The following is a 13186-nucleotide window of genomic DNA, read 5'->3' on the forward strand; positions in this document are numbered from 1 at the left end:
GCAATTTCCCTGAGCAGTGGAGACAGGATCAAATAGAGTAGTTGCTGGAAATAGCGAATGCTTGCAGGAATGTGAAAATCACGGCAGTCCCGATGATTCGTATTTAAGTACTTCTGGACAGATATTAGAATCTCAGCAGTACACTTTCACTGGCTTTTTATTCTACTTGGGAGCAACGAAATAACCTCGCGCATAAAACAAAAAAAAAAGAAAAAGAAGCACATCCGAAGTTGCTGTTGTTGAGAGAAATTGCGTTTAACACCATCATCCTCTCAGTACGAATCAACAAGCTTCAGACTTGGGCTCTGCACGTCTCTCTGCAACTAGATCCTTAGTTTCCTTAGCGGGAGAACACAGTCAATGCAGATCAGTACAAACGTTCTTCCTCGCTGAGACTTAACCCAAGCACACCAGAACGATGTGTGTTCAGTCGAATGCTGCACAATCTGTCATGTCTGTGTATGTGTATCTAAACATAGCCACAACATCTGTTGATATATTCGCATGTGCTTATGTACTTTTATTGGTAGAATCACAGCTGACGGCGAAAATTGCAAATACTTGTAAAATGTCATAAACCTATATGTATGTGTACATCCCGTGAGCCCTTTTCCCGCTCCCATTTTACCGCAGCTCTGCAGACTCTGCGGGTTTGTTTCCGAGGCCCCGCCCCCAGCTCTGGTGACGTATCAACTACAGTCCCGGCTTTCCTTCAGTTCTGTGTGGAAGCAGGTCGGCGGCGGCGGATCGTCTGCGGGGTCGGGATTGGGAGAGGACCATTACCCCAAGGGTCGGGAATCCGGGAAAGGATCCATTCTCCGTCCGTGAAGGCATCAAGTTCTCATTGGTGAGTATTGAAACTGGTCTCAGCGTGCTCGCCTGTTATCGGGTAGTGATTCCCATTCACTTCTCCGTTCTGGCGGCCTCTCCACGCTTGCTGGTGAGAACATACCGGGGTCGGCCCGCGAAGTCGGACTTTCACACCGAGCCGCATGAGGTGAGCCGCCGCTCAACCCCTATTGCTCTGGTCCTAGCAGCGGAATGAGGTGGTGATGCCGGGATTAAACCCATCCGTTGTGATATATTCCGGGAATTTTACTTCCATTACTCGCCTCGGTATCGGATCCAACGTTCATATGGATCGATAACTCTTTCACTTAATTACAGGGCTTAGGAAGCGTCCCTTCGGCTTGTTGTGTTTTTGCTGTCAGTGTTGCTTAAGCAGAGTAATTGCACCTTCGGGACACTGTTCCACGTATACGTTTCACCTTTATCCCGTTCAGACAAGACAGTGAGATCGAGGTCTGTCGCGACCTTTCGTTGTGGGATGACATCGTTTTGTTTTTGTTGTTGAATCCTTTCCACTGTTACGACATGCCGAATCGCAGCCAATATCTATAACCCAAATAATAAGGGAAATAAGCCTTTTCCATTTTTCTGGGTTTCTGAATAATTTGTAAACTTCAGTTAAACATCACTTCAGAATCCGTTTATTATTATCATGTACGGAGATACAGTCAAAATCCTGTCTTAAGTACTATTCATTCAGATCAACACATTACAACAGTTCTTCGAGGCAATAATAGGGTATTATAAAGCACTTTTGCTGCAGAGAAAGTGCAGTGTAGTTCGGCATACGGTGCAAGATCAAATGGAGTTATATTCTGAAGTCAGGAGACTACCTTGTCGTAGTGGGATCAATTCAGTTTGCTTCTAACAGCAGCGTGGAAGCGGTCCCTGAGATCTGGTCGATGTGTTTTCCATGTTTTCAAGTCTTCAATGTGGGTGAAAGGCGAGAATGCCCAGGGTTATAAGGATCTTAGATAATGCTGTCTGCTTTATCGATGCCAAAGGAAGTGCACGCACAGTTCAGGGAGGGGAGTCTGGCTTCTGCCATGTCCTCAGCTGTGCCCACGGCTTTCTACAGTGTCTAGTAGTCAAGTGTAGAGCAGTAGCCGTATGAAGTCGTTATGTATCCCGATGGGATACTTTTTATGGGGTGTTAATAAGGTTTGAGGAGGGGTAAAAAGGATAAGCCAAAGTTATTGTTATTTGATCTACAAACGTAGTTTTGTCATTTTCGTGTTTTTATATCGTATTATGAGCTACTATTTAGTATCTGTGTATTGCTGAATGACCACCAGTGATTGTCCTTGATCCCTCACACACGTTGTTTCATCTCCTCATTCATACACATCTTGTGCAAATTCTATCCAGCCCGTGACTACCTTCCTCAATGTCATATCAGCAATGACTCCTCTATCCTTTCTCTTACCTTGCACCGTTTATCTCGTTGAGCTTCCCAGGAATCGTTTTTTGTTAGCTGGAACTACCAGAGGTTTAATTGAATGCCGCACCTGGTAGGGTAAGAGCTACAAGCTACAAGCCCAGGGTATGACAGAAAACATTCCAGCATGGGTAAAGCAGTAGTTGATAGGCAGGAGACAAGGAGTGGGAATAAAGCGAGCCTTTACTCTTTGGCTGCGGGTGACAAGTTGTGTTTTGCAAGGGTCTGAGACAGGACCGATTCTTTTTAGCTTGTATGTCAATGATCTGGATGATTGGATTGAAGATTGTTGCAATGTTTGCAGACGATATGGAGAGAAGTGGAGGGGCAGGTATTTTTGAGGATGTAGAGAGGTTACAGAAGGACTTAAGAAGATTAGCAGAATTCGCAATGACGTGACGAGTGAAATATAGTGTCGGGAAGGGCATGGTCATGCACTCTGGTAGAAGAAATGAAATGGTTTCCTTTTCTTTTAAATGGAGAGAAAATACAAATAACTGAGACGCAAAGGGGAACTTGAAAGACCTTGTACAGCATTCCCTAAAGGTTAATTTGCAGATTGGGTCTGTGGTGAGGAAGACAAATGCAATGTTAACACTCATTTCAAGAGGACTTGAATATAAAAGCAAGAATATAACGTTGAGACTTCATAAAGCACTGGCGGGGCCTCACTTGGAGTATTACGAACAGTTTTGGGCGGCTTATCTTATATTGGATGTGCTGAAACAGGAGGTGGTTCAAAGGAGGTTCACAAAAATGATCCAGGATTCAGCGGCTTGTTAAATGCGGAGCGTTTGATGACTCTGGGCCAATATTCACTGGAACCCAGAAGACTGAGGGGTGACCTAAGGAAAAACATATCGAGTGATAGATTGGCTGCGGACAGGACGCTTCCTCTGCCGGAGTAGACTAAGGCCTGACGTCACAGCTTCAGAATGGAGGGACGCCCTGTTAGAACGGGGATGAGCCGGAATCTCTTTAGCGAGAGAGTGGTGAATCTGTGGCACCCTTTGCCGTAGGCAGCTGCGGGGGCCGTTTATATGAATATTTGAAATAGTGATCGAAGGATTCTTCATTGGCCAGGGATTAAATGGAGGAAGGTAGAAGATTGGGGCTGAAGAAAAATTGATCAGCTGGGAGTAAATGCTAGGAGCAGACTAGATGTTCCAAATGGCCTAAATCTGCTCCTATATCGATGCTCTTACAGTGTAAAAGCAACTATTACTGTTCTAGAGATTTACTTTTACAAAATTGCTGCAGCGTTATTATTTGTCCCAACGACCCTCGCAGCATGTGAGATTATTTGTTATTTCCATTTAGGGTTATTTTCGGTTCATTATCTTGAATATGTTTCTTGCATTTGTAGCTTTTGAAAACATTGTTTTGAAATGGACTTCGGTAGAATGCTCAGTTGTGATTTATTCCCCTACAGCGCAGAAACAGGTCTCTCAGCCCATCTAGACCGTTAAGTTTTCTGCTTGGGCCATCCACTTGCACCCAAATCACAGCCCTCAATACTTCTCTCATCGATGTACCCGCGCAAACTGCGCTGAAATGCTGCAAATGAACCTGCATCTACCAGTTCCGCTGGGAGCTGATTCCACATTCGCAACACCTTCTGAATGAAGTAGCTCTGATCTGATTCCCCTTAAATATTTCAATTGTCACCCTAAATTCATGACCTTACCAAAACTAAGGGGAAAATACCTTCATGCATTCACTCTATATAGACCGTTATAATACGGTATACCTCTATCAGGGGCTCCCAACCTGACGACAAAGGACCACTCGATTAATGGAGGGGGACCTTGGCGTAAACAAAAGGTTTTGGAACCCCTATCTAACTTGCTGCACCAATCCCTGAGAAGCGAGATTGTCCAGGGCTGTGAGGTTATGCTGGCTGCTTTGCTGAATCAGCGGGAAGTACAGACAGAGTCCATGCAGGGAGGTTTGTTTCTGTGATATGCTCAGCTCTGTCCACAGTTCTCTGCAGTTCTTCGCAGCCATAGGCAGAGCAGTAGCCAAATGAAGACGTGAAGTATCCTCTTATGGTACCTTGATGAAAGTTGGTGAGGGGCAAAGGTCATAAACCAAAGTTCCTATTATTTCTTCTATCTTCGTCATTTTAGGATCTTTCATGCATTACTATGAACTATTAATTCAGTATCCGTGTATTGCTGGAGGAATAACAGTGATTGCCCTTGATCCCTTTACCCCTTGTTTCCATCTTCTCATTCACTCCCAACTTGTTCAACATCTGTCAAGCCACTGTCATTCCACCTTAATATCAACCATCTTGTTCAACCGCTGTCCAGTCTGTATCCCACCACCTCAATGATCTATATCAACCATCTTGTTCAATCGCTGTCCAGTCTGTATCCCACCACCTCAATGATATATATCAACCATCTTGTTCAATCACTGTCCAGTCTGTATCCCACCACCTCCACGATATATATCAACCATCTTGTTCAATCGCTGTCCAGTCTGTATCCCACCACCTCAATGATCTATATCAACCATCTTGTTCAACCTCTGTCCAGTCTGTATCCCACCACCTCAATGATCTATATCAACCATCTTGTTCAATCTCTGTCCAGTCTGTATCCCACCACCTCAATGATCTATATCAACCATCTTGTTCAATCACTGTCCAGTCTGTATCCCACCACCTCAATGATCTATATCAACCATCTTGTTCAATCTCTGTCCAGTCTGTATTCCATCACCTCAATGATATATATCAACCATCTTGTTCAACCTCTGTCCAGTCTGTATCCCACCACCTCAATGATATATATCAACCATCTTGTTCAATCGCTGTCCAGTCTGTATCCCACCACCTCAATGATCTATATCAACCATCTTGTTCAATCTCTGTCCAGTCTGTATCCCATCACCTCAATGATATATATCAACCATCTTGTTCAACCTCTGTCCAGTCTGTATCCCACCACCTCAATGATATATATCAACCATCTTGTTCAATCTCTGTCCAGTCTGTATCCCACCACCTCAATGATCTATATCAACCATCTTGTTCAATCTCTGTCCAGTCTGTATCCCACCACCTCAATGATCTATATCAACCATCTTGTTCAATCACTGTCCAGTCTGTATCCCACCACCTCAATGATCTATATCAACCATCTTGTTCAATCTCTGTCCAGTCTGTATCCCATCACCTCAACGACGTATATCAACCATCTTGTTCAACCTCTGTCCAGTCTGTATCCCACCACCTCAATGATATATATCAACCATCTTGTTCAATCTCTGTCCAGTCTGTATCCCACCACCTCAATGATCTATATCAACCATCTTGTTCAATCTCTTTCCAGTCTGTATCCCATCACCTCAATGATATATATCAACCATCTTGTTCAACCTCTGTCCAGTCTGTATCCCACCACCTCAATGATATATATCAACCATCTTGTTCAATCGCTGTCCAGTCTGTATCCCATCACCTCAATGATCTATATCAACCATCTTGTTCAATCGCTGTCCAGTCTGTATCCCACCACCTCAATGATCTATATCAACCATCTTGTTCAATCTCTGTCCAGTCTGTATCCCATCACCTCAATGATATATATCAACCATCTTGTTCAACCTCTGTCCAGTCTGTATCCCACTATCTCAATGATATATATCAACCATCTTGTTCAATCACTGTCCAGTCTGTATCCCACCACCTCAATGATATATATCAACCATCTTGTTCAATCACTGTCCAGTCTGTATCCCAACACCTCAATGATATAAATCAACCATCTTGTTCAATCACTGACCAGTCTGTATCCCAAAACCTCAATGATATATATCAACCATCTTGTTCAATCACTGACCAGTCTGTATCCCGCTATCTCAATGATATATATCAACCATCTTGTTGAATCTCTGTCCAGCCTGTATCCCAACACCTCAATGATATATATCAACCATCTTGTTCAATCTCTGTCCAGTCTGTATCCCACTATCTCAATGATATATATCAACCATCTTGTTCAATCACTGTCCAGTCTGTATCCCACCACCTCAATGATATATATCAACCATCTTGTTCAACCTCTGTCCAGCCTGTATCCCATCACCTCAATGATATATATCAACCATCTTGTTCAACCTCTGTCCAGCCTGTATCCCATCACCTCAATGAGAAATATCAACTATTTTGTTCAACCTCTGTCCAGCCTGTTTCCGATCAGCTCAATTATATAAATCGGCAAACTTGTTTAACCTCTGTCCAGCCTGTATCCCACCACCTCAATGATATATATCAACCACGTTGTTCAATCTGTCAGTCTGTATCCCATCACCTCAATGATATATATCTGTAATATTTCTTCTAACATTTGCTTTCATTGTGATGTATTTTCTTGCCACTTTTACCTCACAGAATCTTCCAGGAACTTTTTTTTTAACTAGAGCTACCGGAGGGTTAATTGAACGCAGCTCAAGGCAGGGTAAAAGCAGTCATTGCAATTTTTAGTTTCACCATTACAAATTGGCTGCAGTGATAATTCTTGCCATAATGAAACTCACAGCATGTGATGTTGAGTTTGTTATTTCTCTTTTCGGTTATTTTCAGTTCTTTAACTTTTGGGTGTTTCTTGCATTTGTAGCTTCTTATGATAATACTCTGGAATGATTAAATTCTTCTTGGAAATGGACTTGTGTAGAACGTTCAATTTAGATTCATTCTCTTACAGCGCAGAAAGACGTCTTTCAGCCCATTCGTCCGTGCCATTCCCAGCATGGTCCCATCCACATGCCTCCATACCATACTCTTCCATAGCTCTTTCATCCATATAGATGTAAATAACTATTCTTAAATACTGATCTGCACCGACCACTTCTGCTGGGAGATGTTTCCATGGACCCCTCGTTAATGGTAGTGTTGTATGATATTAAAAAGGCGGGTACCACAGCTGGAATCTCCGCTCATTTTCCTGTGCTCCAGGAAATCAAGTTCTAAACTGTTCAACCAACCCATGCCATCATTTCCTTAACTAGCAGCAACATCTGTGTAATTTCCCCTGGACTCTTTCACGATTATTGAGTTTTTTTTTTCAAGTAACTGATCGGAACTCCACAGAATTCTGCAAATTCGGATACACAGTGTCTTTTACAACTTTAACGTTAACATCCCAAATCCTCTTATTAAGGCCATCTCCTGTGCCTGTGGGCATTTTATATATCTCTGCCAGCATTCGCGCAGTTTCATCACTAGCGTTCCAAATGCACATGGCAAACAAGTTGTCATGCTCTAGACATTTACCTATGCAAATTCACCTCAGGAGAGCAAGCACCTGTTCTGTAAACTGGATACAATCTATGACTTGACTCATGTTTCCTCACTTCTATCGTCTTTATATCTTTCTCCCAAGTACGTGCAGACTCAGATAAATCCTTCAAGAATTCCCCCATCTTGTAAGGAAACAACAGATTTTCTCATTTAATTATACGGCCAATAAATAGTTTGTTATTCGTGGAAATGTGCTTATTACTCTGGTTGTTTACAAAGTTTACAAGAATGATTTGTGGAATTAAAAGCTTTATGTATGTAGTACCTTTGCTGTCTCTGGGGCTGTTCTCAAGCAGGCATGGGGCGCTGGTAGTAGGAACCTCATTGAAACATAGCAGATACTGAAATCTCAATGGGGTGGACGGATGAAAAAGTTTTCATCAGCAGTGGAGTGTAGGAACTGAGAGGATAACCCCACAAGCCATTCAGTTTTATCTGTAAATCTACTCCTCCAACATTTTATCCAGTAGCAGGGTCCGAACCTGGCTGTATTGTCAACTGCAGTTTTATGTTATTTGAAGGTACAGAAATTTGACAGCATTTTGAGTCGCTTAACTAAGCAAAGACAGAAACCTCATAAGTATCACCTCAATGTAATGCCTTTTCAGAATAATACATTACCGACGTTTGAAGCAGACTGGTCATATTCAACAAAGTGCTTTATTTTGGACCAGCTTCTGCACTGCTGAAAGTTCTGTGGAGCTGCAGTTAACAGCAGATTTACTGGATGCACCTCGACAGGGTTAAAACAACAACTGGCATTTTAGTTTCACCATTACAAAATAGCAGAGTGTTCAGTGTTCGTTGTGGTCATAAGGAAATTCAGAGCATATGAGGTTGAATGTTACTTCCTTTTTCGTTTACTTCTGGTGGGCCTCTTCCTCAATCACCAGGGTAACAGCCCACCAGAACTGCAAGGAGTGTTGAAGATTTTTATCACTCTGTAGTCAGAGCCGTTTAACGGAGAGACAATGGCCTCAGGATTCAGTGTGGATTCGAGGAAGCTTTGAGAATTTTCTGTATGGAATATACGATGTCTGTGTTGAAATACAGAGATGACTAATGAATATTGAGATTGCATTTGGTCAAATCTTTTCAGGATGTCACAAACATCCTGCAATCGGTCAATAGCTGTGAATCAAAAGAAAAGACAAATCTGCTCTACTGAGCTTCCAGGGCTATATTTACTATTAACTGTTAAAACATGTTCTTCCTGTTCCACAACGGGAAATGTGGCGGCTAACTAACCTGGTCTAGATCTCACTTACCAATAGAATAATCAACACGTATGTTCAATTCAGCTGTGGAGACAAGTTGAAACGTATCCACGTCCACGTTGTGACCCAAGGCCTGGAGTTCAACCACAATCTCCGTCCGGGCAAAGGTTGTTCAGGGTCCAGTTCAGACATGAGTTTTTCAGGAGTGTTAGTTTGTCAACCGGGAACAGCTGAGACACTGCAGCACATTGCCTGTAACAAAGAATTCTGGGAGTGCTAGGCCATGGTTGTAATCCTGGGATGGGGATGCCAAGAATATGGAATTTGCAGTGTTTGAGTTTAAAACATAAAAACATAAGAAATAGGAGCAGTAGTAGGCCATCCGGCCCATCCGGCCTACCCCGCTATTCAATAAAATCGTGGCTGATTTGTCCGTAAACTCAACTCCATCTACCTGCCTTTTCCCCATAACCCTTAATTCTTACAATGTTAAATCTATCTAACTGTATATTATACATATTTAGTGAAGAAGCCTCAACTGCTTCCCTGGCGGAGAATTCCACAGATTCACCACTCTGTGGGAAAAAAAAACAGTTTCTCCTCATCTTCGTTCTGAATCTTCCCCTGAATCTTGAGACAATGTCCCTAGTTCTAGTTTCACCTACCAATGGAAACAACTTTCCTACTTCTACCTTATCTGTCCCTTCCAAGCTTCGCCCGAGTTTATTGCTTCTACTGATGGTGCTGGAGATTTCACCTTCCGCAAGGTAGCAGAAGTTTCGGACAGATGGGTACGGGTTGCGGGGAATCTCTGATTACACCATCCTGTGTGAGACGTGGGGAAGATGTGCGAATCTCTTGGGGGTGGGTTGGGATCCCGTGAGGACGGGTCCTGGGATACCACACAAGTGTAGACACATATATAATGGACCCATCGATCAAGCTGCCCGGGCGTATCAGGTGATGAATTAGTATTTATGTTCTCTGCTCAGATGTTTGGGTCTGTGGCTCATTTAGAAGCAAAGAAGAGAATGAGTTGCCATTCCCTCCACCACAGTGAGTGGCTGTGAGTTAATGGGCTGTTCCGTGTTTGCAGCAGTAAACGTTGGTCCGGGGTTTAGTGTTCAATCCAAGTTTGGAAAGTCCCTCACACTGTCCCCTGTCTGTCAGCTAGTGAGAGTCAAATAGAAACTCGAGAAGGAGAAGCTAAACTCAGAAGTATCCATATTACAGTGGTGTAAATGGAATTACAGAGGCCTGAGAGAGGAATTGGACCGAATTGTTTGGAATTGATCACTTACAGCAGAGCATCAATTTGTGGGAAGTTAAAGGGTCGGTAAGGCTATAAAAACAAACAGAAGGCAACAAAAGTTGTTAAGAAGGTAAAGGAGGAATACTAAAGTAAAAAAGCTAATAATATTAAAGAGGTTACTAAACGTTTATTCAGATACATAAACTGTGAAACAGAGACACGAATTGATATCACAACGCTGGAAAACGATACTGGAGAGGTAGTAAAGGGGGACACGTCATGGCGGACGAACTGAATAAGTATTTTACACCAGTCTTCATGGAGGAAGACACTAGCAGTAAACTGGAAGTTCCAGGTGTCAGGGGGCATGACGTGTGTGAAATTACCATAACTAGAGAGAGGTCTCTTGGGAAACTGAAAGGTCTGAGGTTAGATATATCACCTGGACGAGATGGCGTGTACCCCAGAATTCTAAAAGCGGTGGCTGAAGACATCGTGAGACATTAATAAATTTATTTCAAGAATCACTAGCTTTTGAAATGGTTCCGGAAGAGTGGAAAATTGCAGATGTCACTTCACTCTTCAAGAAAGGAATGGGGCAGAAGGGTGCCAATATGCCAACTTGTCTGAGCTCAGTATTTGGGAAGATATTGCAGTCGATTATTAAGGATGTGGTCTCAAAGGACTGGGAGACCCGTCATAAAATAGGTCATGATCTTGCCGGACAAATCTGACGGAGTTCCGTGAGGAAATAACAAGCATGATAGACAAAGGAGAACCGGTTGATGCTGTGTATTTGGATTTTCAGAAGGTCTTTGTAACGCTGCCACACATAAGGTTGCTTAACAAGCTACGATTCATGGTATTACAAGAAAAATTCTGACCTGTATAAAGCCGTGGTTGATTGTAAAGGGACAAAGCGTGGGAATAAAAGGAACCTTTTCCAGATTGCTCCCGGGTACCAGTGATATTCCACAGGGGTCTGTGTTGGAACAGATTCTTTTCCGTCGTTTGTCAATGATTTGGACGATGGAATTGATGGCTTTGTTGCAAAGTTTGCAGACGGAATGAGGATAGGTGGAGGGGGATGTGGTTTTGAGGAATTAGAATGGCCACAGATTAGGAAACTGGGCAGAGAAATGGAATACAGTGTTGAGAAGTGTATGTTCATGCACTTTGGTAGACGAAATGAAAAGGTTAGTTACTTTCAAAATACAAAAGAAAACTGAAGTGCAAACAGACATGGGGGTCCTAGTGCAAGAATCCCTAAAGATTAATTTGCAGGTTGAGCCTATCGTGAGAAAGGCAAATGCGATATTAGCATCCATCTGAAAAAGAATAGAATATAAAACCAAGGATCGATTGTTGAAACTTGATAAAGCACTGGTGAGGCCGCACTTGGAGCATTGTGAACAGGTTTAGGCCTCTTAACTTCGAAAGGATTGTGCAGAAGCTGTATAGGGTTCAAAGATTGTTCACGGAACTGACTCCACGACTGAAAGGCTTGTCATATGAACAGCGTTTGATACCTCTGGGCCAGTATTCACTGGAATTCAGAAGAATGAAGAGTGACCTGACTGAAACCGATCGAATGGTGAAAAGACTTGGTAGAGTCGATGTGGAAATGATGGTTCCTCTGCTGGGATAGTCTACGAGCAGATAACACTCCCTCAGAATAGAGGGGCGTCCTTTCAGAACGGGGTGAGCAGGAATGTATTTTGCGAGGGAACATTGAATCTGTGGAAGTTTCTTTCTTTGCCACAGGTAGCTGTGGAGGCCAAATCTTTGTGTATATTTAAGACGGAGGTTATTAGGTTCTTTATTGGTCAGGGTATGAAACTATGTGCTGAGAAGGCAGGAGATTGGGAATGTCAGGAAAATTGGATCAGCAATGAAGAAAGTGCGGAGCAGACTCGAAAGGCCAAATGGCCTAATTCTCCTCCGACATCGTATGGACGAAGGGAGATAGAACATAACATCACGGGATCTTGCTCTTTGGAATCAAATGTTGAAACATTTTCCTGAACCTCCTTTTAACCCTCTCTATTTCTAACGCATCCTTTCTCATGTTAGGGGCCCAAACCTGCGCACAATACTCTAAGTGACGGAGGAAAGGGAGGTTGGCGCACAATAGAAAAAGCTTGGAGACAGTGAGATAGGGAGGATAGGCAGGTGATAGACAAGAGACACGCTCAGTCCGATGGTTTGAGTTGTGTCTATTTTAATGCGAGGAGTATCATGAATAAAGCGGATGAGCTTAGTACATGGATTAACATTTGGAGCTATGATGTTATGGCTATTACAGAGACGTGGATGGTGCAGGGGCAGGGATGGCTACCTCAAGGGCGTGAATTTACATGTTTCAGAAAGGATAGGGAGGGAGACAAAAGAGGTGGGGGCGTGGAACTGCAGATCAGAGAGAGGGTCACGGCTGCAGAAAAGGACGAAGTCATGAAGGGTTGTCTACGGAGTCTCTGTGGGAGGAACTTAGGAATAGGAAGGGGACAATAACTCTACTGGGTGTTTTTATAGACCACCCAATAATAACAGGGAAATGGAGGAGCAGATAGGGAGGCAGATTCTGGAAAGCAAAAATAATAACAGGGTTGTTGTGGGAGATTTTAATTTCCCAAATATTGATTGGCATCTCCCTAGAGTGAGGGGTTTAGATGGGGTAGAGTTTGATCTGTGTGTCCAGGAGGGTTTCTTGACACAGTATGTAGATAAGCCTACACGAGGAGGGGCTGTACTTGATCTGGAATTGGGAAATGGTCTGGTGTCGGGTGTCTCAGTGGGAGAGCATTTTGGAGATAGTGATCACAGTTCTATCTCCTTTACCACAGCATTGGAGAGGGTTGGGAACAGATAATGTTAGAGAAAAGTTTAATTGGAGTAAGGGGAAAAACGAGGCTATCAGGCAAAACTTGGAAGCATAAATTGGAAACAGATGTTCTCAGTGAAATGTACGGAAGAAATGTGGCAAATGTTCAGGGGATATTTGCGTGGGGTTCTGAGTAGGTACATTCCAATGAGACATGGAAAGAATGGTAGGGGACAAGGTGCGTAGTGTACAAAGGCTGTTGTAAATCGAGTCAAGAAGAAAAGAAGAGCTTACGAAA

The 13186-nt window shown here is 43.1% G+C and overlaps 1 protein-coding gene across 1 annotated transcript in view; it reads left to right on the forward strand.

Annotated features, from left to right (window-relative positions):
• The first annotated feature begins 684 nt into the window (after positions 1–684).
• The window catches only part of LOC140208224 (NACHT, LRR and PYD domains-containing protein 3-like), a 41774-nt gene continuing 29272 nt past the window's right edge, over positions 685–13186 (forward strand). The window contains exon 1 of the mRNA XM_072276742.1: positions 685–847. The gene's annotated coding sequence lies outside the window, so the exon portion shown is untranslated. The remainder of the gene's footprint in view (positions 848–13186) is intronic.

The sequence above is a fragment of the Mobula birostris genome, chromosome 13 (genome assembly GCF_030028105.1).
Source record: "Mobula birostris isolate sMobBir1 chromosome 13, sMobBir1.hap1, whole genome shotgun sequence".
In the NCBI taxonomy this organism is placed as follows: domain Eukaryota; kingdom Metazoa; phylum Chordata; class Chondrichthyes; order Myliobatiformes; family Myliobatidae; genus Mobula; species Mobula birostris.